The 25,038-nt window shown below is 46.0% G+C and overlaps 1 pseudogene; it reads left to right on the plus strand.

Annotated features, from left to right (window-relative positions):
- Positions 1–24,199: 24,199 nt before the first annotated feature.
- Positions 24,200–24,736, plus strand: LOC146865413 (ferritin heavy chain B pseudogene; annotated as a pseudogene).
- Positions 24,737–25,038: the final 302 nt, after the last annotated feature.

The following is a 25,038-nucleotide window of genomic DNA, read 5'->3' on the forward strand; positions in this document are numbered from 1 at the left end:
AATCCCCTAAAGCAACAGCGCCCTCAATGTGCAAAAACATGTCATCCACTAGCAAACATTCCTTTTACAAGATACAGGATAACAGGTAATAGAAATTCCTCCCCTAGGGTCGTGTTCTCTACCTGACCCTATAGGCCAGGTGGCATGAGCATTCCTAAGTTTAATTAATTTACAACAGGACGTGTTTGCGTGATGCAGGTGGTGATTCGTAAAACAAAGGGAAGGCAGAGAAGGATCACCAAGGGTCAATAGATGGTTATCACGGAAATGAGTTGCTTCGAGCCGGGTCCCAGAATGAACTTTGCTCAGAGAGACAGGAAAAAGGTCATTTAACATGTTACAGTTCAGAGTACGAAGAAACGCTACGAAGGTCGTCGGCGCCTGAGTGAGGGCAACATCACAATGGTGTCAATACGCAAGATGGAGCCGTAATCAAATTTCCCCAGACCCTCATTTTGCCATTACTCAGGCAAAAAACACACAGGCTGTTGTTAATCAGAATCAACTTCAATAGTCATGAAATCTACAAGCTGTTGTTGCAGAATTATTTTCGTGTTTTCTGCTTTCTGGGATCTAGGATTTGGAACACACAGGGTGGCGCAGAGCCCGCATATAGCGGGACCATATTGTAGGCAAAGGCAACATGAGAAGAGAATATCCAAAGTTGATCCGACAAAGGTAAGAATCTTCCATCCCCATGTAGACAGTAGTCCCCAAAACGATCCCATCAGAGACCAATTCCCTTCATCCTGGTGAACGGACTCAGCGATCTTATGTAGTTTAGAGATGGCTTGGTATACTGTAGGGGCGTTGTCTGGAATATAAATGCAACAGCTAGATCCGATCAATTTGCATACGGTCAGCAAGAATAATATCTAATACCATCTTGTTCTGAAGCGTGACAAGGCGGTCAGCAACGAGTTCTGCAGTGAGATTACTCAAAGCTCCAGCTGTTTCATTGACAGTGGCTTCTACAACTCGAATTAGTTGTCTTATGTCTCTACTGTTGGCTATTGGGCCCCAGAATGGAAGGAGTCCTTTCAAGACATCCCCGACTTCTTGTCCTGACGTATCCTGGTCAGACACCACCCTTCTTTTCTGTAAATGATGCTTGGCATCCGCTATATATGTAGGGGGCAACAACCAAGCGATATAACAAGTGCCTCTCCAATTACCAGGTAGAGAAGTGTAAGCCTTATTTCCACACAGGAAGTGTGTATTACGTGAGGGAACCATGCGAGGCCAATCTGTCCCATTCAAGGTCACAATATGCTGGAATTTGCTTGTACCTTTATATTCTAACCCTCCTTTCCTAATACAGAATGGTGCTTGTCCAGGTACCACTAGAAAAGTTTGTCCTTTTCGAGAGGTTTTATTAGAGGGCAGGAAATACAAATCCGTAGATCTGGTTTGGCGATCAGCATATTCTGACTTTTCCCTATTCGTCCCATATATCCTTTTTCTGTCCCGCCAACATAAATGGTATAGATGTACTCCCAAGCTCCTTATGTCTCGGGTATCACCATCTCCAGAAAATACCCAACTGGCACTCAATTCCCACCATGCACTACAAGAACCATTAAATGAAAAAGGAAGGGTAATGTATGGTATTCCAGTATTCACCGAACTTGGCAGAAGACCACAAACCCAACAGTTTGTCGCATTAGTAGCCAATTGATATTGGTGTAGCATAGAAACAAATGTGTTGTTACGGAATTCACTCCTTCTCGACTCAACATGAGGGGGTAGAGTGACATGTGTATGCATTTCAACGGTAACTTTGGGAATAGGCTGCGTAAAAATTACATGTAGTCCCCATCCTATGCAAGACAATATAATACACATTAGAATCAATAATATTAAAGCCACCACAAAACGATTATGCAATAATTTACAATGCTTCGTGCTTATTGTTTGTATTTTGTCCATTCCCTTTCGAACAGTCATTTCCATCTCTAAATGTTGCCCGTGACGGGAGGCTGCTTCACTCAGCTGTGATTGTCTGTAGTTCTTTTTATTTTCCTACAAGTCCCACAGGCCTAGAGCCACACCTTGGGTCACAATTCTGAGACTACGATCACGGCCCTGCAACATGTGGAAATCGGGATAAAGACAAAGTCAATGAGGTACTATTGAGGTATTCTTGTTCAGTCTGGGCCTCAAATGGTACCTCCGGGAACCAGGTACAGTTTGTTCTGGGAAAAGGAGATGTGCTTCAGTAGGGTCCAACTCCAATGCCGGTGGTATTGCTGCTTGGGCGACCTCGTCGTCTTTTCCCTCTGATCTGGCAAAGTCTAGGTGTGAATCGCTAAACGGTACATATCTTGGTATCCTTTCGCTTTCAGAATCGCCAATTTGTTTACGAACCCACTGATCATAAGGCAATGGTAGGGGCACTTTCTTGCAATGTACCCCATGTACCCAGTTCTTTTTTCCCACCACCTTCACTGCAGTATGCGTCGTTAACAGTACTTGACGAGGTTCTCTCCAGCGAGGTTCCAAGTTCTTCGACCTCTGGAAGTTTTTAATGGAGACCCAATCTCCGGGTCGTATGGTATGACCAGGATCAGTTGAAGCCTGAGGCAAAGTATCTTGTACCTGTTGGTGAAGGACACGTAATTTAGTGGTGAGATCATGCAAATAGTCAATTAACAATGGATGCTCTATCTCGGAGTATTTCTTCGGCCTTGGGACTCCCCAAACATTTGCAGGGCGTCCAAATACAATCTCATAAGGACTAAGCCCCATACGGGAATGGGTGGCTGTTCTAGTGGATAAAAGAGCCAAGGGCAGAGCATCAGGCCAAGCAAGACCCGTGCTGGCTTGTATCTTTGCGAGTTTATGCTTAAGAGTGCCATTATAGCATTCTACCAAACCCGCTGACTGAGGATGGTTCGCTGCGTGGAACTTTTGTCTGATGCCAAGGCCTGCACATACTTTCTGCATGATCTGACCCACAAATTCACTTCCGTTGTCACTCCAAATAATTCTGGGTAACCCAAATCTCGGCAGAAACTCCTTCAAAAGGACTTTTGCCGTGGTTAGAGCAGTATTATCTTTCAGGGGATAGGCCTCTATCCATCGGGAGAAGGCACATACCACAACAAGAACATACTTCAGATTGTTACATCGTTCCATGTGAATGTAATCTATTTGAAACACCTCAAAAGGGTACATTGGGGGAGCAAAGTGGCCTGCTGGTGTTGGTGTTCCCTTCCCCGGGTTATGCATCAAGCATATAATACAATGCTTAACCAGATTGTCTGCACATTTAGAGATCCCCACATTCTGCCATACCGGAGCCAGAAGTTTGCATATACTTTTAGCGCAAATGTGGGCTGGACCATGCGCCATGGTAACTACTGGGAGTACATAAGCATCTGGTAACAACCAGCGTTGATGTTCTGACAAGTCTGTCCAGCACCCTGTCACATCCAACCTTCCTATACTCTCTTTCCACTTACTTAATTCTTTCTCTGTGGCTTCTGCCTGGATCGTTTTCACACTGTCCACAATATTCTCACACATCCCTCCTTGTATAACCCATCTAGCAGAGCCCGCAACATACATGCGGCTTGTAGTGTCTCTAGCTGTCTCTTTCGCTATCCGGTCTGCGAAAGCATTTCCTTGACCTACATCATCAGTAATTTTCTTATGTGCACTACACTTCACAATCGCTATCTGAGTGGGCAAGGTGAGCGATTCAAGAAGGTCATTTACCAATTGGCCATGCTGTATCTTAGTGCCATGGGATGTGAGAAACCCTGTTTCCTTCCACAGGCGGCCAAAACTATGGGCCACTCCAAACGCATACTGACTATCAGTATACACATTCACCCTTTTCTTTTCAGCCAACACACAAGCTCTAGTCAGTGCTATCAATTCAGCTGCCTGAGCTGAATTATGCATAATACGCGCTGTTTCCACAATGGTGTACAAGGTAGTGACTGCATAGGCTGAGGTCGTTTCACCATTGGGAAGCTTAAAACAAGAACCGGCGTCCACCGATAGGATCCCATCCGGGTCCGGGAGTGGAGTATCCTTTAAATCAACTCTGCCTCTTGTCTCTTCCTCCGTGCGGAGGAAACAATCATGCTGCTCCTGAGTACCGTTTTCTACTGGAATTGGCAGCAATGTCGCCGGGTTCAAGGTATTACATCGCTTAATGTGTATGCGGCTAGCCAAGAGCGTCAATACGTACCCCGAAAGGCGGGCACTCGTGAGGTGTTGGGTCTTCGTTCTATTTAGGAGGGTGTCTACTGCATGCGGCACCATGACAATGAGGGTATTATCTAATACCAATCCAGCAGACTGGCAAATGGAAACGGCTGCGGAGGCTGTAGCTCTCAAACAGCTAGGTAACGCCTTGGCCACTGGATCTAACATGGCTGAAAAATAGGCACAGGGACGTTGCTTGTTCCTAAATCGTTGCGTTAAAACTGATAATGCGCAACCTTCTTTCTCATGAACATAGAGTGTGAAAGGCTTACTGTAATTAACCCTGGGCGTAGTTCGCGAAGTAGCACTTTGCGAAGCTACGCAAAGTGCAGTTCGCACTACGCGAGCTACGCGTAGCACTTCGTGAACTGCGTAGTACCTTGTTCGCACTGTGCCAGATGTCGTTTTCAATGATTGCACAGTGCGGACAAGCAACCGGCACTGTGCAATCATTGAAAATGGCATCTTGCACAGTGCGAGCTGTAGTTTTCTGCTGCTCGAGTAGATTTTTACTCGAGCGGCAGCTTTCTCAACGCGAACTGGTAGTTTCTCATCACGAGCGGTCGCGAGCATACGCGACCACTCGCAATGAGAAACCTGACCTCCTCGCGTTGGGAATCTCGCCGGGAGGTTTATTTTCCATGCTCGCGATCGCCAATTTGATGTTGCTGATCGCGAACAAGGAAAAAGTCTCGCCGGGATGTCATTTTGCTTGCTCGCCGTCGCCAACTTGACGTTGAGGACCGCGAGCAAGCAAAAAATTACCGCAGCACTACGCAACACTACGCTACGCGTGTTCGCACTGTGCTACGTGCAGTTCGCGTAGTGCGAAGTAGCGCGAACTTCGCAAACTACGCGAGCGTAGCGTAGTGCTTTGCCCAGGCTTAACTGTAATCAGGAGTACCTAACACAGGGGCAGAGCACAAGGCAGTGCGTAAATCAGTGAAACTTTTCTGACATTCCGCAGTCCATGGAAGCGGGTGTGGTGTATCTTTAAGAGTGAGTGCCAACAAGGGTTTCGCCAGAAGGGAAAAATTGGGGATCCATTGTCTACAATAAGAGGTAATACCTAAGAAGGCACGCACCTCTTTTTGCGTACATGGAATAGGCATTTGGGCAATTGCTTGAATACGTTCTGGGGTCAATCGCTGTCCATCCTTTGACAAGAGATGACCTAGATAGGTAACCTCTTGGCAGCAATATTGCAATTTAGACGGTGAAACCTTGTGGTGGTGGTCAGATAAGTGGCGTAACAGTGAAATAGTAGCCTTTTTACAAGTATCCTCAGAATCTGCTGCAACCAACAGGTCATCCACATATTGAATGAGAGTGGCACCTGGTGGTAAAGACATAGTATCGAGCTGTGATTTTAATGCTAGACTGTAAATGGAGGGGCTCTCACAATACCCTTGAGGAACCCGTTTGAACCGGAAGCTTTGGCCTGCTAAGGAGAAGCCAAAAATATCCCTACTTTCCTCAGCAATGGGAATGCTGAAGAAAGCATTTTTGAGGCCAATGACAGAAAACCAGGAGGCTGAGGCAGGTATCATTGTCAATAGGGCATTGATATCCGGGACAACAGGGAATTGAGGTACTACAATCTTGTTGACCTCTCTGAGATCAATCACAAAACTATAGACAGGTGGCTGAGAGGGGTCGGTTCGTTTAAAAACAGGCAGAACAGGGCTAATGCATACATTTCCCCTAGTCTCTTCAACCGCACCATTTTGTACCAAATCATGAACTATAGTCAAAAGAGCTTTTTCGCCGTCACTGGAAATTCTATACTGTGGAATGTCAGGAAATTTAACATTGGGCTTGAGGGTAACAATGTAGGGCGGGATCCGCAGGAGGCCCACATCATAGGGGCCGGTGGCCCAGAGGGTGGCGGGAAGAGAGTGTAATTCAGGGGGAAGTTAGTCTTTAGACAAATACATCGGTGAGGTCAATTTCTTACCTAAGGTAAGACGTACACCAGAAGGGGAACAGTGTAATGTCGCATACAATCTCTTCAATAAATCCAAACCCAGCAAATTTTCGCCACAACCAGTTGTTAAAAGGAGCGGGGCCTCCAATTTGTAAGGACTTATGGAAATGGGCAAAGGGTGTGAAACTGGGTTTTGAACTGGGGCGCCAGAAAAACCTACAGAAACATTTGTACAGCCAGACAAAGGTGCCCCAGGGAGTTTAGAGTGAATTATAGAACTCTTCGTCGCACCAGTGTCTAATAGGAATGGCTCTGTAACACCTAGTGCTACAACATCAACATAAGGCCCACTTTGGTCCACTGGAACTGAAACTACTCCCTCACTTTGTCCATGGCTGTCCTAGCTAGATTGGAAATTCTGACTCTCATCGTCGGTATAATAATCATCATTGTAATAGTTGGTAGACTGAACAGTTGGCTGATCAAAATAATTTGTGGAGTTTCCAGGGGGCATGGAATGTTGGTTATTAGGCGATGTACCTCGTCCTCTACCTCTGGGTGCTGACTGATAACCACCCCGGCCTCGTGACCCGGGAATGCCACCCGTATGCTGTAACAAAATCGGGCAAATATACTTTAAATGGCCTTCTTCTTTACAGTAAGCGCAGTGATTTTGGCCTTTTGAAAATATCAAGGACCCCCTGTAAATATTTAGGTGAATTCCTAGGACAGGGCAACAGACACAATGAAAGGTATATTCCTAGGCAATCACAATAGATATAGATATCAGCCACTAGGTCAAGTGATGTAAAACTGAAAACGTTAGAAAAACTTTTAATAAGAACCAGTGTACCATACAATAGTGAAGATTAAAACATTTTTTTATTGTTGTCAGTGTAAAATCATATTTTATGTTTAAATCAACGTAAAACTAAAACACAATACAATTTCTAAAAATGTACATGAATTTTATAAAAGAACAAAACTTTAACCAAATATAAATTGGAGTACAAATACAATGACATGAAAAACCTATTTCAATAGACGCAATAAAATAATGAGAGTGACATTCAAAATATATGAAGTTGCGGCAATAGATTATCTTCCGACATTCAAAATATATGAAGTTGCGGCAATAGATTATCTTCTGACATTCAAAATATATGAAGTTGTGATTTTGGGCCAGTGGGGGTCGGGGAACAAAAGGCCCAGACCTCTGAAATTGTTGAGGTGGCTGAAATTCACGTTGGGCAGGGCGAGGGGGATAAGCTTGTTGCAAAAGAACTTTTGTTTTCAGCTCTTTAGTCTTTTTATCAAGTTTCTCTCTTTCCTCTTTATCCCTGTTTTCATAATACTGAGCAGTAGCCAATATCTGGGCAGAAGATGATACTGCCCACGCACTTTCGGAATTCTTCAATTTATTAGATATTACCGGAACCAAATTAGACACAAATTTGTCTACAAAAAGTCGTTGGCCACCTTCCGTGCTCATATCCTGACCGCTATGATCAATAAACGTCTCCTCAAAACGAGTGAAGAAATCAGAGACACTTTCATCCGCTTTCTGTTTACAAGCTGTTAACTTATCCCAATTAACTCGCAGAGGGGGCATCATAGTTTTCAGTAAGGCAATGATCCTAGCTGGGAGTTCAGTAATTAAAGCCTCAGGTTTGGCACCACCCACTTGGAGTCTGTCCTCGGCAAGTATGGCAGCCCAATCACCCCCCAATTCCCCGGGATGGTCCTCCTTCCGAATCCTAGCCCATAATGGTTGTGGGACCACATTACCCATTAGCATGTCTATATCGGCCAAATTCATAATACATGCATCAACAGTTTGGGACAACTCTTTGTAGTACCCAGCGGTATTTTTACGGGGGTCCGGTAAGGACTGTTTAAGGGCCAATACCTCAGATCGTTTCCAAGGAACGTGCACCCACACACGTTGAAAGTGAGCAGGTATAAGAGGATTACCACCCTGAGCTGCAACCTCCTCTCTCCACACTGGGGGAACCTCTCTCATAGGATAGTGTTTTAATTTTCGTCTAACAGAGGAATCGCGTTCTGGCAAAGACCGGCAAACAAACATCATTCTAAAGGTGACAAGCGTTCTTACCGCATCCTCAACCTCTGCGCCCACAATCGGCCCTTTACCAAACTCGGCCTGAATATCTAGCAGGCCCTGAGGGGCTGGTCCCTATCCCATATTCTCCCACTCTTGACCTAAAATGTTACACATAGTATCAAAAACATATCTCTGCGTTGGTGCCTCCCACTGCTGAAAGGTTTCCATAATATCTTGCATACTATACTGGGAGCCATTCGTGATCCACCTTCGGGCAAGAAGATCTAACACTTCCCGTTCATCTGGACCTGGGAGCTGACTACGAGTTTGTCTACGAGGGGGAACAGGGGTCATTTTAGGTGTCCCAAAGAGAGGGGACAAAAGGCCAGAAACTGTATCAACCATTCGCCTCCGAACGGAGGGAGAATTTGTCATTAGGACAGGAGACATAATATTAGGCGGGGCAGAAGAGGGAGTAATAGGTACAAAGGGAGAAGAAGGTAAGGGAGAGCCCGGTAATACCGGAAGAGGCTGTGATGGGGGTGCAGGAACCGATTGAGGAGCGACAGGTGAAACAACAGGTGGGACAGGTGGTAATAATAAAGGTGCATTTGACCCTGGCACAGGCTGTAGTGCAAAAGGTACATTAGCCCCCTGGGCATAGGACGGGGGTAACCTCAACAGATGGGACATTAAGGGATCCTTCTCAGGGTCCACATTCTTTTCTGTAGGGGAAATTGGCAACACTGGATAACATTTATCAACCGCCATACGATGTTGTCTATCTGAGACCTCAATCGCATGATCGGTCTCATTATTTTTAAACTGTTGGGCAGCTTGTATAACAGACATATCCCTCCTATCTCTTTTAGCTTGTTTTATTTCTTTCTGTTTGGCCTCCTTACGCCATAAGCGGAAAGAGTCAAACATAGCCGGCCGGGCTTTTCGTTTAAACAAAGTTCCCTCCAAATTATCTAAGATATTGAGCTCAAAACTGCCATTCTGCGGCCACCGAGAAACACCATCTTTCCTAGTATAGCGAACCCACGCCTCATTAAAGGCTATGGGGCCAATACCATGTTTAGAATATACTTCATAAGTGGGTGTCCCGGCCGGAGGAATTGGACAAGAGTCCTCCAGTCGGGAATCCCTATCGCAACAACAACAACACCATCTTCTAAACTTACTGAAACCAGGCATCACTATTACACTAGTTTCCTCACAAACTTCCAGGGGTTAATTAGTCACTTCATGGTACAAAAACTGCACTCACCCCTCGGTTTCGGCTTTTGCAAAAGTCGAACAAAGACAAAACAAAGACAAAGGAGTGGCCACTATACTTAACTTAACCAGATGTTTTCTTACGCCAACAGAGGTCCGTCTAATGTCTCGCGATACCAATCATCATCGAAGGAGCCAAAGCATGGCGGCAGTCAGGGCAGCAGGTCTTCGCAGCCATTGGAAAGGAGAAGCCACACTGTAAAAACCTTCGGTCCACTTACGACATGCAGGGGTCGATCACGTGGTGCGCGTCCTCCGGAATATCCTTGCGGGGCTCCTCACGATCATCGGGCTGGACCCACGACCTCTGAAGCCGCCTCACAGAGGGCACCATTTGAAGAACCAGGCTGAATTAGGCCTGGCGGCGCAGGGTACGCCTGAAATCTTCTGAGTTCGCCAGCTTAATTGTACAGAGACACGGAACACTCTGTTGGCATAGGAACTTCAATTTATTAGCTGCAGCTAGGTACAGTTGTCCTAGAAGTACATCAGTGGTAGGTTCTCAGAAGACTGCCACTTCAATCCGTGGCTCACAGTCTTTTATAGCGCTTAAATCCCCTAAAGCAACAGTGCCCTCAATGTGCAAAAACATGTCATCCACTAGCAAACATTCCTTTTACAAGATACAGGATAACAGGTAATAGAAATTCCTCCCCTAGGGTCGTGTTCTCTACCTGACCCTATAGGCCAGGTGGCATGAGCATTCCTAAGTTTAATTAATTTACAACAGGACGTGTTTGCGTGATGCAGGTGGTGATTCGTAAAACAAAGGGAAGGCAGAGAAGGATCACCAAGGGTCAATAGATGGTTATCACGGAAATGAGTTGCTTCGAGCCGGGTCCCAGAATGTACTTTGCTCAGAGAGACAGGAAAAAGGTCATTTAACATGTTACAGTTCAGAGTACGAAGAAACGCTGCGAAGGTCATCAGCGCCTGAGTGAGGGCAACATCACAATGGTGTCAATACGCTAGATGGAGCCGTAATCAAATTTCCTCAATAGCTTGATTCCAGTGGCATGGTGAGCACGGGACTCACGTCTGAGCATACCCGTCCCACTCGGGGTGACAAATGCAAAAAGAACTATTGATGGACAGAATGCAGAACAATATCATATATTCACCCCAGTACAGAGATCTGGGGCTAAATCCATTGTTTTTTTGCTCACCATGCCATTCCAGTTTGGACCCAGCCATGCGCAAATCTGTCTTGACCCTGTGCCCTATGGGAACAGTCCAGCCCGAACTGCCAGGCCAGGTCCTCCCTGGACTGGAAACAAGCATCCTAGGACTCGTTTCGGGGTTTCACCCCTCTTTAGCCGGGCTAGCTTGATTCCAGTGGCATGGAGAGCACGGGACTCACGTCTGAGCATACCCGTCCCACTCGGTGTGACAAATGCAAAAAGAACTATTGATAGACAGAATGCAGAACAATATCATACATTCACCCCAGTACAGAGATCTGGGCCTAAATACATCGTTTTTTTGCTCACCATGCCATTCCAGTTTGGACCCAGCCATACGCAAATCAGTCTTGACCCTGTGCCCTATGGGAACAGTCCAGCCCGAACTGCCAGGCCAGGTCCTCCCTGGACTGGAAACAAGCATCCTAGGACCGGTTTAGGGGTTTCACCCCTCTTCAGCCAGGATAGCTTGATTCCAGTGGCATGGAGAGCACGGGACTCACGTCTGAGCATACCCGTCCTACTCGGGGTGACATGTGTGGGAAGGGTATGCCCAGACATGGGTCCCGTGCTCACTACACCACTGGAGTCAAGCTATCTTGGCTGAAGGGGGGTGAAACCCCAAAACCGGTCCTAGGATACTTGATTCCGGTCCAGGGAAGACATGCATATGGCCATGTCTGAACTGGGGTGGCGTGGTGAGCAAAATAACGATGGATAAAACCCAGATCTGTGACTGGGGGTGAATGTTTTGCCAATGTGCAACATTCCGTCCATCATCTTGTGTGTTTTGCTGTTGTAGTCTGCAGCGGCCCTTTCCCCTACCTGCACTTTCTTCCCATTGCCAGGTTTCCTGCGCGGTGGCGAGTATGGCAAAACTCCCAGCCTGCCAGGCATGCCATAACTCATTCAGCTCAGATCAGGTTTAGAATGGGAATTCAAAATCGGCCCGTGCACGCTAAAAATAAAGTGTCCCACATTTGTATGTTGTCTTTCCGCAAAACATTGCTTCGGCGAAATTTTATTTTAAAAAAAGGGGGGGGGGTGTAAAATAAAATGCATGGATTAGTTTACACTGATGAAACACACCTGAAAACAGGTGAGGCCTCTTCTGCTCAGGCCCCCTGCCCCCACTCAATATGCATATATTAATGGGGTGGCCCAGCGACAGAAAGGGAATGACACCTCTGCCATTGATAAAAGGGAGGTAATGTGGGCCATCTGCCTCCAGAAAGGCCACTCAGGCACCCACTGGGCTGCTGGCGGTATCCGAATAATGCAGAAAGCACCGAAATCCCTCCCCCCACCCCCGCCCCCAAACTGCTTAAAAATACAGCCCACAGCTGGAACTGGGCCTGGCCCCTCGGGCATTGCTCGAGTGCCCGCGTTACCAATCCAACCCTGGCTCAGATCCATCCTCCCCGCCTCCTTCTTGCTTTGCGCGTTCAAACGCCATCGCTGCTTGCCGCAAATCTAGCTCAACTCTTCTACAACTTCGCTGAAATTTGCTGACTACAGCTCGAACCTCTGTGTCACTAATCCAAAAATGGTGCCGGGGGAGCATAAAATGGCCGGCTGTATAGCTTGGGATACCTATAACGATAGAATAGCTCAAAAATAGCCCAGCAGTCGCCTGGACTGCACCAGTCTCCAAATAATCCCCTGATTCACTGCATGACCTATAGGCAACACTTTAAACATAAACCGAAGGCCGCTATCTCACACATACACTGACATTATACCTTCAAGTTCTTTCTCTCTCTTATTTTTGCTTTTCCAGTCTCTCTTTTTCTCTCTCTGTTTCACTCTATAACCGTCCCTCTCTATTTGCCTCTTTGTCCCTCTCGCAACTCTTTTTATCTCTTTTTCCTCTCCCCTTCTCACTAGGGTGACCAACCGTCCGTAAATTTCACGGACAGTCCGTAACTTCGGCCGTCTGTCCGTTGTCCGTGAAGGATTCTTTAACGGACGCCATTTGTCCGTAATTTTAACCAGGCACCGGTCGCACCACCCTAAAGCCGGCACAGCTTCCACCCACCTCCCTTCTTGACTCCAAAGCTCTTGACGTCGGGTGTAACAGACTCCGATGCAGCACCAAAGCTCAGATCCCCAGCAGCATTGGAGAGGCACAGCGGGATGGCTACCCTCACACCTTCAGCCCTTGATGAGCTGTTAAGTGGTGCTTGAAGGTGACTGAGAGGGAGGGGCTGCAGCTTCAGGAGCAGGGGCATCTATTCAGATGCAAACAGCCCTGAATGCCTCATGTCTTTGCAATTTAGAGGGGCCTCACACATTCCCTTTCTGCCCAGGGCCCCAAGAATCGTAGAACCGGCTCTGATTACACCGAGGCAGCAGGTGGTTCTCTTCACAGAGCTTAATTACTGTCACTGAATTGTAAGCAAACCTCGGTTCTTGGAACATGTAATAAAATAAAGAAATGGCACAATCTCACCCACACTGATTAACAAAGTATGGAGGACAATCAGTTAAATCAGTTCTCTTGGAGTATCTCCTTTAAGTACTGTACATCACAATGGGGGGGGGGGGGCAAAACGAACATTTTAGAAAGAGTGTTTGTCATCTCGTTGTCTTGTCCTGGAGGGGGTGAGGAGCCCTACCCTGCACTATACAACAAATGAAATGCATATGAGAGAGGGGCTACGTAAAGATGAGGGGCCCTGTTGGAGGGTGGCAGTGAGGGAATCCGAGGAGGAGGTAGTGGTAGGGGCCATGGAGCAATGAGGGGCACTGTTGGAGGGTGGCATTGAGGGAATCCGAGGAAGAGGTCATGGGGTGGAGGGGGAGCTAGGGAGAGACGAGGGGCACTGGTGTAAGGTGACAGTGAGGGAATCCGAGGAGGAGGTCACGAGGGGGAAGGGCTATGGAGAGATGAGGAGCACTTGTGGCATGTGGCAGTGAGGGAATCTTAGGAGGAGGTCAAAAGGGGGAGCATGGAGGGATGAGGGGCACTGTTGGAAGGTGGTAGTAAAGGTATTTACGGAGAAAGAGGTTATTGGTGTGGCACCAAAAAAGACTTTCGCATCAGCGCTAAACCCGGCCCTGTCATGGCCTTTCTGTTTTTGTTTATTTAATTAGCAGTCGGGTCATAAGGGCTACTGTGGAACATACTTTAAAGTGTGTGCTCATTATTTTTACTGCTATATTAAATGTTTTAAGTTTGAAGGTGATTTTACTAATGTTTTTACTGGGAAAAATGAAAGTGGAGCCCGATGGTGCCTGATATGGGGCTGGGGCCCAAGGTCAGCTGTGAGATAAGGTGCACTGGAGAGGAGTAGTGAATAATCAAGCCTGTAAGGGAGTGAGTTGCAGAATCTGGGGTCAGGTGGAGGTAGTAATGAAGAGGGTTTCTCCCTGAAGGCTCGCACAGAGGGAGCCCGAGAAGTGTCACTTGCCTGATACTCCCACCTCAGAAACATCCTCTTCCCATCTAAGGAACATTACATAGAAAAAACACTTTTTGAGAGTGATAATATTTAGAAAGAGATTTGGAAAAGAGTGTGTTTTAGTGGGCCATGTAAGACTAAGAAGAGATAAAGGAGGGCCCTGAAGCAGGCCTGCCTATACATATATGCGACAAATCGAGCCCGCAGTGGCCCACCCAAATGCACCCTTGGCCCACCCAAATAAAAATTCCTGGAGCCGGGCCTGGTGCCCACCCTGGTGGATCCTGTTCCCCCTGCCTGTGGTGGATCCTGTCTCCGCCCTGGGTGGCTTCTGTCCCAGTCCTGGAATGGCTCCTGCAGCGAGGGTGAAGTTCTTGATGGGCCTCTTCTCAAAAAGGCTCAGCTCAAAATTAATATGAAAAGGTGAGCGAGTGAGTAAGTGAAGCGATGGGTGGAGGGCTGGATGAATTAGTGAAAGGGTGAATGGATGAATGAAAGATTGAATAGATGGATAATGAGAGAGGATGGATGGATTGATGAGTGAGTGGAAGGATGAATGAGAAAGGTAAATTGCTGGATATATGGGTGGAGGGTAGCTGGATGGGTAAAAGAGTGGATGGATGAGTGAAAGGGTGGATGAGTGAAAAGGTGGATGGTGAGTGAGTGGGTGGATGGATGAGTGAAATGATGGATGGATTGATGAATTGATAAGTGGAAGGGTGAATGGATGGACGGATGAGTGAAAGGGTGGATGTAAGGATGGATGAGTGAGTGAAAGGGAGGGTAGGTGGACAAAAGGATGAATAGATGAGTGAAGGAGTGAAAGGATAAATGGATGAGAGAAAGAATGGATGAGTGATAGGGTCAATGGATGGATTCATGAGTGGATGAGTAGATGGATGGGTGGGTGGATGGATGGAAGGAAGGATGGCTAAGTGAAAGGGACGATGGAGAGAGAAAGGGAGGATGGATGGATGACTGAAAGGGTGGATGGATGAGTGACTGGGTGGATGGATGGATGAGTAAGTAAAAGGATGGCTGGATGGGTGAAAGGGTAAATGGCTGGATGGATGTGTGAATGGATGGATGGGTAGAAGAGTGGATGGATGAGTGTACAGATGGATAGGGTGAAAGGGTGTATGGATGGATAATGGATGGATGAGTGAAAGGATGAATGAAGGGATGGATGAGTGAAATGATAGATGGAAGGATACATGATGGATAGGTTTGCAAATGGTTGAATATGTTTGGATATGGCTGGGCTTACTTATATACTATTGCGCGACCTCCTCTGATGTGTCTGTAAAACTTACCTATTGTCCTGAAGTTTTGTCCTGAATTTTGACCTCCTGTCCTGAATTTGTGTCCTGAATTTTGACCCTTTGTCCTGAATTTTTACACTCGCCGTCCTGAATTTGCACCAATGCCAGTTGGTCACCATACTTCTCACACCCTTTCCCATACCGCCCGTTCTCTTGCTGAGAATGCCATTCTTTTCACTTTCCCCTTTCCGTCTGCCATCTGTATTCACTGTTCCCCTCACGCTCTTTTCCTCTTAACGCCTTCGCTCTCTTTATCTATCCGCCTCGCTCTATTTCTTCTCATCTCATTGAGAGTCCAATCGCCCCTCCCTGTGACCTACTATACCATACTGTTTTCTTAGATTAGAGTTCTTCTCCTCCCTCTCTTTAGTAAGTTTCCTTTTCTCTTATTGTTTTTTTTTTAATGTAAAGAGGGGGAAGTGTTGTGTTGCTTGGCAACTAGGTTGCCTCCTTACTTTCTCGTGACATTGATGGAATGTTTCCATTCAAGTATATGTTCTGTTCTACTGAATGTTTTGGTCAGATTGTTACTGGTGGACTGGAAGATGGACTGTCCACCTACGCTCCTCAGATAATGAAAGGATTTGCTACTAATTGAACCTGTGTGCCTCCGTTACTTCACATGCCTTCATTTTCACAACAGACGTGCGTCGTGTGCACAGCGCCAGCGGTGCGGCTATAATGATGGTTTGGTTTCCCGGACATGCGGTTTGCAAAAGTCCTGCGCTTTCCCGGAACGCAGCTTGACTTTTTAACAGAAGTGCCAGAATGCATCGAATGCAGGCACCTCCGCATTCCAAAATACGTTCCACGATGCCGCGTCAATACGCAATAAAAACGTCTGCAGCACCATATATCACCAGAGGCTTGTTGACCATTTTCCACAGACCTCGGGTGAAGCTCAGCTGTGGTCCAGGGGCGCTGCAGGCCCCCAGCACCATACGAGGGGTGCAGTTTGTGCAAGAGCCTACATTAACACGAGACACTCACCAGAAGCCAGTGACACCATGTGAACACTGGGCATCCCATGGCACTTTGAACGAGAGGCTGCTGTTTATGTTTTTTCCCCGCTGGGATCATTCCAAGACTTTAGCTCACATAGTTCAGACTGTGAAATGTTTCCCCATTCCCGCTGAAGCAGATGTGTGGCAGGGGCATCTGTCCTGAGCTGAGGCCAAATGAAAAGAACAGAAGTACCAGGAGCACTCAGCGAATGCGAGCCCAGGGCTCCTGCACTAGTCAGACCTTTAGAAGAAACCTCCAAACACGGCAGCGCGGTGCCAGCCTAAGGATCTTTGGGCCTCAGGCAAGGCATGTCTGGGCCCCTCCGTTTGCAAGGACATAGGTTTAATGCCCATTTTTAGCTGGTGCATCCTCTCATGATGCTAAATAATATGAAATAATGAGTAAAACGTTTTCTGAAATGGGGGTGCCCAAAAGCAGCTGAAAGGCACGCCGTCTAAACAAGCCCCCCCCCCCCCCAAAAAAAGTCCATACAATGATTTATGAATCCGTTTTATTTTGAAGTTGGAACTATAATTTTTTGTTTAGCACCAATAGTATGTTTAATGGAATTTAGGGGCATATTTACGAGAGAAGTGGTGGAGCGTGGCTTTAGCCTCCTTGGCTTAATGGCAAGCTCCGCCACTTCTGAAACGCAGGGCTGCACCGTATTTTCAAGAATATGGTGCAGCCCTGCGTTTCCCCTGCACTGACGCTAATTTAGCTGCCTAGCGCCAACGCAGGCACATTTGCTCAATACTGCAAGGGTGTCTGCTTTGCGGGGAATGATTGTTTATGTGCAGGAAGGTGTCCCTTCCTGCATATAAACAAACAGTAATGGCGCTTTGTGACTTTTGTGGGTGATGCTTAATGCAACATACATAGAAGCTGCAGAATGTCATATTTTCAATGGTTGTTTATGTGCAGGAAGGGACACCTTCCTGCACATAAACAATCAATGGCATTTTGCTGTTTCTATGTGTGCTGCACAACGCACCACATATGGAAACAGCAAAAAGAGGAGAAATAAAGCATTTCTCCTTGTTTCGCCTGTTTAAGACCAGACTTTTCCTGGTCTTAATTTTAGTGCTGACTCCTATTTACGCCACCTTGTAAATAGGGGCAGCGTCAAAATCAATGGGAGTTGTGGTGAAACGCCCACCGCAACACTCATTGCCCTCCCCTTTCCTGTTAAGTGTAGCATGAAAGGCTGCCTTGTAAATAAGGCAAAGCCCCTATTGCCAGCACAACGTCTGAAAATTGACGCGGTGGTGGCGATAGGGGCTTGTAAAAATGTCCCAATGTGTCACACTACTCCGTTCCTCCATTTGTAGGAAAGACGTGCTAAGGATGACTCAATTGATGGTTAACATGTATGCAAGGTTAAGCTAATTTGAAGGAAGGGGTTTGAATTAAAATTGGGCCATCTTTTGATGTTAAAGGTTGCATAAACAGAGCACTTTACTTTATGATAGAATGAAATGTGGAATGACTACTACGAAAAAAGAAGACATTATTCTCGAAATGTATTGGAAATGCATACTTATAAATAACTTTTACTTCAACCCTTTGCTGCCAGTGGTTGCAATGGAAAGTATTAATAGAGAAAACCCCAAAATGAAAGGCTACATACCTGCCTGACGAGTGCTTAATTGGAGCCAGTAGGTTCCCGGTGCTCGGCACAACACGAGCACTTATCTCAGCTGCCACATGGTGGTGCTATTTGTGAAATATAAAGATGAGCAGAACAACAGTTGTTTATTAATTCAATATATATTAAAATCGGCCAATACCTGCCACCCGAGCCATTGTTATAGCTTTGGGGCCTTGAAAAGTCTGAATTGTCACACTTTTAGCAGTGGGATGGTTATTAGTTAATTCGTCATTGGCAGTGCTGACAGTGGCAATGTGTGGTGCACGCTGCAGTGGCCTCCAGACAGGGTACTGCCACTAATTATTATTATTATTTTTTTACAAATTAAGCACTGTGCCTGACCAGTAATCACTGTATTTTCTCTGAGGTGCTGAAATTCCGGTTGCTATGTTACAGTCTGAGTGTGGCGCTGCTAAGCACAGTGCACGTGCACTGGTTTGCCAAATGACAATATCACGGGCTCCATTTAAGCTTCTTAAAGAGAATGCGGATAACTCTTTCTGTTATCCTGGGTCTCCTGACATATCTGTTAGTAATTTCAGTCATGTTTTCTGGAAAAACACAATGATTTTGTGTGGAAAAATATATATCTGATAACTTGTAGGAGAGGCCTTTGCCTTTTGGCCATTTTACTACCACATACGCTTTAGCAACTCTGAGAAGTGACATGCTGTGACCCCTCCATCCATGTGCACATCCCATCTGGATGCAGCGGCCAGTGCAGCGGTAAACATTCTAAAGTTGCATTTCATTCTGACTCAGGCTCCTTGCAGCATATGGGGGTTTGTGATGAGGCTGTCATACACCTTACCTGCAGGCGACCCTCCAGACCCCTGCACTCGGTCCACCATACCAGAGTCAGCAATGTACTGAGAGTTCGAGGGGGCATGTGAAGGTACAGAGCAAAACTGCAACTGCAATGTAAAGCTTCATGAACAACTTTATGATTCTTTTACCGTGCCTGTGCTAATTGTGTCTAAGTGATGAACATGGCACATTCCTGCAAGCTTAAACCTATGTCTTCAGGTACATTTAGAAGACTTCAGGGCATATTCATAATGACATTTTGGGGTACATTAAGGGTCTTATTATGAGTTTGCGTCTGCCCTGCCAGCAGCCCACGGCTCTGGCGGTCCAAAGACCGCTGTATTACGAGATGACCATGGGGCCATCGGTGGTGTGGCGGGGATCTTGCAGCGGTACTGAGTACTTTTCACAAATATATTGACTGCAGATGCACACATAAGCATAACATATGTGGAAAAATACCATATACTCATTACCGGGGTTCAGCCCATAAGTGGGCAGTTCTGGCAATGGGTTTATGGTTTGAAAAGGACTCACTTGAAGATCGCCACAACAGGGTCCTAATACTTTGCGTGAAGATCCTGCTGTGAAGGCAGGGCCTGGAGAAAGGGATCCACGTTGGAATCTGCCTGGAAGAAGAAGATAGGGGTGAGTACGCAACCCAAATCCTTTGTCACAGTTACCTTGAAGCAGGCAGTCGGCCCGTCGCGGTCCACTCGTGGAATAGACAACTCATAAAACGGATAGCAGTTCAGCTCCTTTGTACCGCACTATGGCTGCTGCCTTTCCCCGACTGCAAATCTGGCATCTGCTGATGGTCTCGACTGTCCAGCGGCCGTCTTCGTAATGCCGATCTGCCCAACCTGTAATACAGCGGCCGATCCACCAAGCTCACCGCTCTCGGACCACCACCACTGATACAGCAGTCCATGAGAACGCCAAACTTGTAACAAGGCCCTAAGTACTACTTCTGAAGAACTCTTTTACATACTCTTACATACATTTGTGAATAATCCCCAAAATAAATAAAATGGTAATAAAATGAGAACATTCAGAAAATATCCATATGCAATTAATACAAGCGGAAATAACTTTGCCTTCTTCTTCTAAAAGGGAGTTGAATGTTGTGGGGCTGACTCGCGACAGCATGACAGAGCGTGTGAAAGAGTACTCCTGTAGTACTACTTCATGTACTCTTTTGTAAACCAGGCCCATTATGTTTGACCTTTAACTTTTGTGCGGAAAACATCCTGAAGATTAACAGGCTTTGGTTGGGTTTAGTGAAAGGTGAAAATTCAGGTGAAGGGTTATGGTATTCGTAGTTGCATACCACACATTTTGCAATCAATATGTCCTTGCCACTCTACTTGGTTCAGTACTCTCTCACCCAAGATTTAAGAGCTCCCTCACAGACCAAAGGTTGTCTGTGAGTTCTAGTGTGTGTGGGGAGCCTGAACTCAGGAAGGGAGGGGGAGGAGGTGTGACAGTGTAGGGGAGAGGGTCATTGAGTGCTTCATTTTCTTGCCATAAAAAAAGAATGACATGGACAGGGGATGAGGCTTGGATTCAGTTTCAGCTAAAGCTGTATACACTTTTATGGGCTGAATTTTCTGTTCAGTAAAATCAGGTCTCTTTTTCCTGCAATCAGGAATACAGGGTGGTGGAACTCCAGGCCAATCGCGATCAGACAGGGCAGTATCTCACTCAGGAATTCCACTCCACCTGACTCATAAAAAGACCCTAAGCATATAAATTGAGTGAAAGGATTGTGCTCCACTATGGAGTTTTCATATCCTTCTGCTGGCTTATTTTAAATCTGTTGTGTTGGTCTTATGTGTTTGCCCTAAAAATGGACTGTTACAAAGTGGTTCATGGTGATGCTATGGTTGAATACTCTTGTGGGAACACTGCTATCCAAATAAACAGTATATCTGTACTGGGTTGAATCTATTCTGTCTAACATAATGTGTTTCTAGTTTGCGAGGTATAATTCAATTGTTAGGGCTGAGGCAATCATATTGACTACAGTCCATGTATCTACTGTGCTGTTTGCTTCTGTTTGCTTGCTTAGAGTTTTGTCTAGTATAGTGCCGTTAGAACACCATGAAGCCCTGTTAAAGTCTGTCTGATTAGTCTATGGTGCATGTTTGATTTTCTGTTATAGGTGTATTGTTGGACTAATCTGCAGAGCCTCCCAAGGTGAGAACTGAGATGCTTACCCATCAAATTTACATCAATTACCTTAATTCCAGTTCATTTATATCACATTCCATTTATTTTGGCTGAATAAGTTAACTTAACGTTTGTCTTAGATCATGTATTTTGTATTTTTTAATTTTCTTTTTTATACTTTATTTAACATTTAATATAGAACTTATTGAGTATTTTTTTAAATGTTAATCCTGGGCTGAATACAGATCAGCTAGTTTTCTTCATCAGTGTTTGTACAAGGTGATTTAATTGCCCTGAAAAGTGATCCTATGTTGAGGATATTTTAACACCAACCTAAACCCTGCACTTGGTAGGGCCAGCTCCATGAGGAGGGGATTATTCAAGATACTCTCATCTCATAAATTAACGGATGTAGGGAGGCTTGGTCACCCTGTGACACATGAAGGCATATTCACACCATCTGTACATAATTCTTGGTCAAGATTAGGTTTTTGGCTGCCATTAAACATGTCAACAATCAAATGCAAAATGTTCGCCATTTAGCTAAAATACAATAAGCCCACTCACCTGTTCTCCTGATTCTGGGAATTGCCCTTCCTTTGCTTGGATGTTATGACCTAACGCACTATCAGATATGGCTTTTCGCGAAGAGTTCAGAGCAGAAAATCGCAAATATTTCGGGAGAAATAGTGCAACAGTGGATAAAGAGGGTGCACTGTAGGAGGCCTTCAAGGTGATTATCAGGGGAGTTTGTATATCAAAGCAGAGAGTGCTACTAAGTACATTGCATACACATCTGAGTCAGTTAAATTGAGAGATGCAGGAATTGGAAGCCAAATATAAGGCCGGTTTAGCCCGTACATTACTTGCTGAAACATAGTTTAAAATAGCTGAATATAGCAAATTGGTTGCAAGAGAGATTACACACCTTGAGAGGCCAGATCACAAAGGCCAGATCATATGGGAGGGGTAGAAGGCATGTAAGACATTGGCAGATATGCTTGGAAAGCCCTAAGCTACACGACCATCAGGAGGCCACAAGAATACTTCACACCTTCACTAGTTAATTGCTTGGATCCTCACTATCATGCTGGCACCAATCTTGTGCTACCTAGCAGTCTGGCTCTGTGCCTGCTAAATCTTTGTCACACAACCTGTGTTTGCTCAGACACTTCAGATGATCCCAGACCTAGAGGCGATGTTTGTACTATTCAATGCGGATAAAGCATTTAACTCATTGGAGTGGACCTTTCTGTACTTCACAGATTAGGTATGCTGGCAAGCTTCATTGAACTGATGAAGCTGCCGTATACCAACCATTCCACATGCTTCTGAGTAACGGGCTGGTATCTGATACAAAGAGATAACATGCTGCATGTGTGCGCTTTCCTCCATTTTGCTTACTTTAGCAGTGGAGCCCCTCGCCTGAAAGCTGAGACAACCTTATTCACAGTATACTTTACACTTCTTGGATAGGCAATTATTAATACAGCTTTATGCTAATGATACACTGTACTCGCTGTAAACCTGGCCACAATTATACAAGGGTATACAAAATTCAGAGCTTTATCAGGTCTGTACATAAACTAGAGAACATCTCTTAAACTTGGGTGTATCACTTTACCAGGACTCATTCATGGCAGTGGGCAGACTATGACAGTTACAACAATAAGCGTGAAGCTCAGATAAATCACTGGATAGCCCTACCGCTTTCCTTGGTTGGAAGAATTTTGTTGCTGAAGATAGTTATATTGCCTAAATTCCTCTGTCTATTCACAAATGTCCCCCTCGCATTAACCAAACACTTTCGCAAGATACTCAGATCCGTGCTGGACAAGCTGGCATGGGGTGGTAAACAGTCCGACTAAGGCACTCGATTTCTCAACCTGCCGTACGAGTATGGTGGCTTCTCTGCCGCAGATTTTTGGAGCTCTATTTCCTAGGCGCCCAGTCACACTATGCTCACCACTGATATTGCAAACCCACACGAACAATACCTGTTGCCGTTGAGAAGAATAATATGCCCCTGATTCCCATCACAGGCATTACTGACCCAAAAAATAAAAGCATAGATGTTGATTGAGTGAAATTCACTATGCTTCCTTGGGTGAAGATGCTGGCTACTCCCGGACTGAAGTATCTTTACTCACTGCAGCTACCACTCTCCACCATCCTGCACTAAGCACAACCAATGAGGGGTCATCAACACAACTATTGTGGTAGCTGAACGCATTTAGTGATTTATTTCTGGGGGGGAGAGGAGTCGGGGGAATATGTTGCAATGCATGAGTTAGATACAGGTAATGAAAGTACTCCACCAGAGACCTTCTCACATTATAGATTAATTACAGCTTGAATATCAACTTTTGATACTTCCCCGCAGAAACCACCAGATTTGAAAAAACTCTCTCTTCCTTCTAGTTGAATCCACTAAGGATTTTATTACACATCTATTCAACTAGAAGCCCCGGTTGCTAAACTCAACACGAGAGACAAGTGGCATCAAGAGCTACATGACCAGCTCGCAGAAGCGGATTGGGCCTACTGCTGTGTGCAAACCGGTGCATAAACACTTAACAGTAGATTACGCATTCCACACTTCAGATATCTTGCCAGAGTTTATCACTCTCCACTCAATCTTTGAACTATTGGGCTAAGGAACACGGGGACTTCTCTAGGTGGGGAGCGTCTGATGCTGGATTTTTTTCCTTTGGCGTGGTTGTGTCCTCTGATCCTGTACTACTGGAATACTATAGTCAAGGCTATAAGAATGATGGCATTCCACCCACTTAACCTGAACCCAAAGATATGCCTTCAGGAGTATATTAAGGACATTCCCACAGTGATAAGGAAACTTCCAACCATAGCACTACTACTTGCAAAATGGTGAGTAGCCACGCATTGGCGGAATGGCCGCACACCCACATGAGCGGAGTGGCTTGGAGATCTAGCGACTGCAGTGATCAGCAGGAGGCATACGTGCAACAGCTCCTCTTCACATCAAGCCCCAGGGACATCTGGCCTCCATTGCTCACCTACCTATTGACCTTGGCCATACTCCAAAGCCAAATTAGTAGCCTGCAAAGTAGCCTACAAAATTGTAGATCTGAAATTGAGGGGGAATACCGAAGATCGCAGTCATTACATTAAAAGATGGTGTGCCCAGATGCGCCAGAACTACAACCGCGAGTGCGAGGCGGCCATCAACCGCATGATCAACACCGAGCTGTACGCCTCCTACGTCTACCTGTCCATGTCCTACTACTTCGACCAGGACGATGTGGCCCTGAGCCACGTGGCCAAGACTTCAAGGAGCAGAGCCACGAGGAGCGCGAGCACGTCGAGAAGTTCATGAAGTACCAGAACAAGCGCGGTGGGCGCGTGGTGCTGCAGGATGTCAAGAAACCAGAGTGTGACGAGTGGAGCAACACCTTGATAGCCATGCAGGCTGCCCTGCAGATGGAGAAGACCATCAACCAGGCCCTTCTGGACCTGCACAAGGTGCCATCTGACAACGTGGACCCCCAGCTCTGTGACTTCCTGGAGTCTGAGTACCTGGAGGAACAGGTGAAGTCCATCAAGGAACTTGGAGATTACATCACCAACCTGAAGCGCCTAGGCGTGCCCCAGAATGGCATGGGCGAGTACCTGTTCGACAAGCACACCTTTGGGGGGAGCAGCTAAGCTCCCCCGGGAGGGAACACCAGCCGCTGTACACACTCCCAATGAAGCCTCATTGCTCTGTCATTTACACTGCTGTGACTCCATCAAAAGGTGTATGTGAAGTGGGTTTGTTGTATGTTTCCAGGCTTCTGGCAGTGGCTACTGTGCTTGTCAACATTCTTCCATGAAATAAAGGTTTTCAGGATCAAAAAATAAAAAATAAATGGTTTTGAAAGATAGGAAGTAAATCCGGCATGTTGGACAAGTCTTAGGGACAGAGGAGCCCAAAAACGCCAGGGCTCAAAATACTTGAAGACCTTTGAAACTTGAAGAACAAATATG

Source organism: Triturus cristatus, chromosome 2_1 (assembly GCF_964204655.1).
Source record: "Triturus cristatus chromosome 2_1, aTriCri1.1, whole genome shotgun sequence".
In the NCBI taxonomy this organism is placed as follows: domain Eukaryota; kingdom Metazoa; phylum Chordata; class Amphibia; order Caudata; family Salamandridae; genus Triturus; species Triturus cristatus.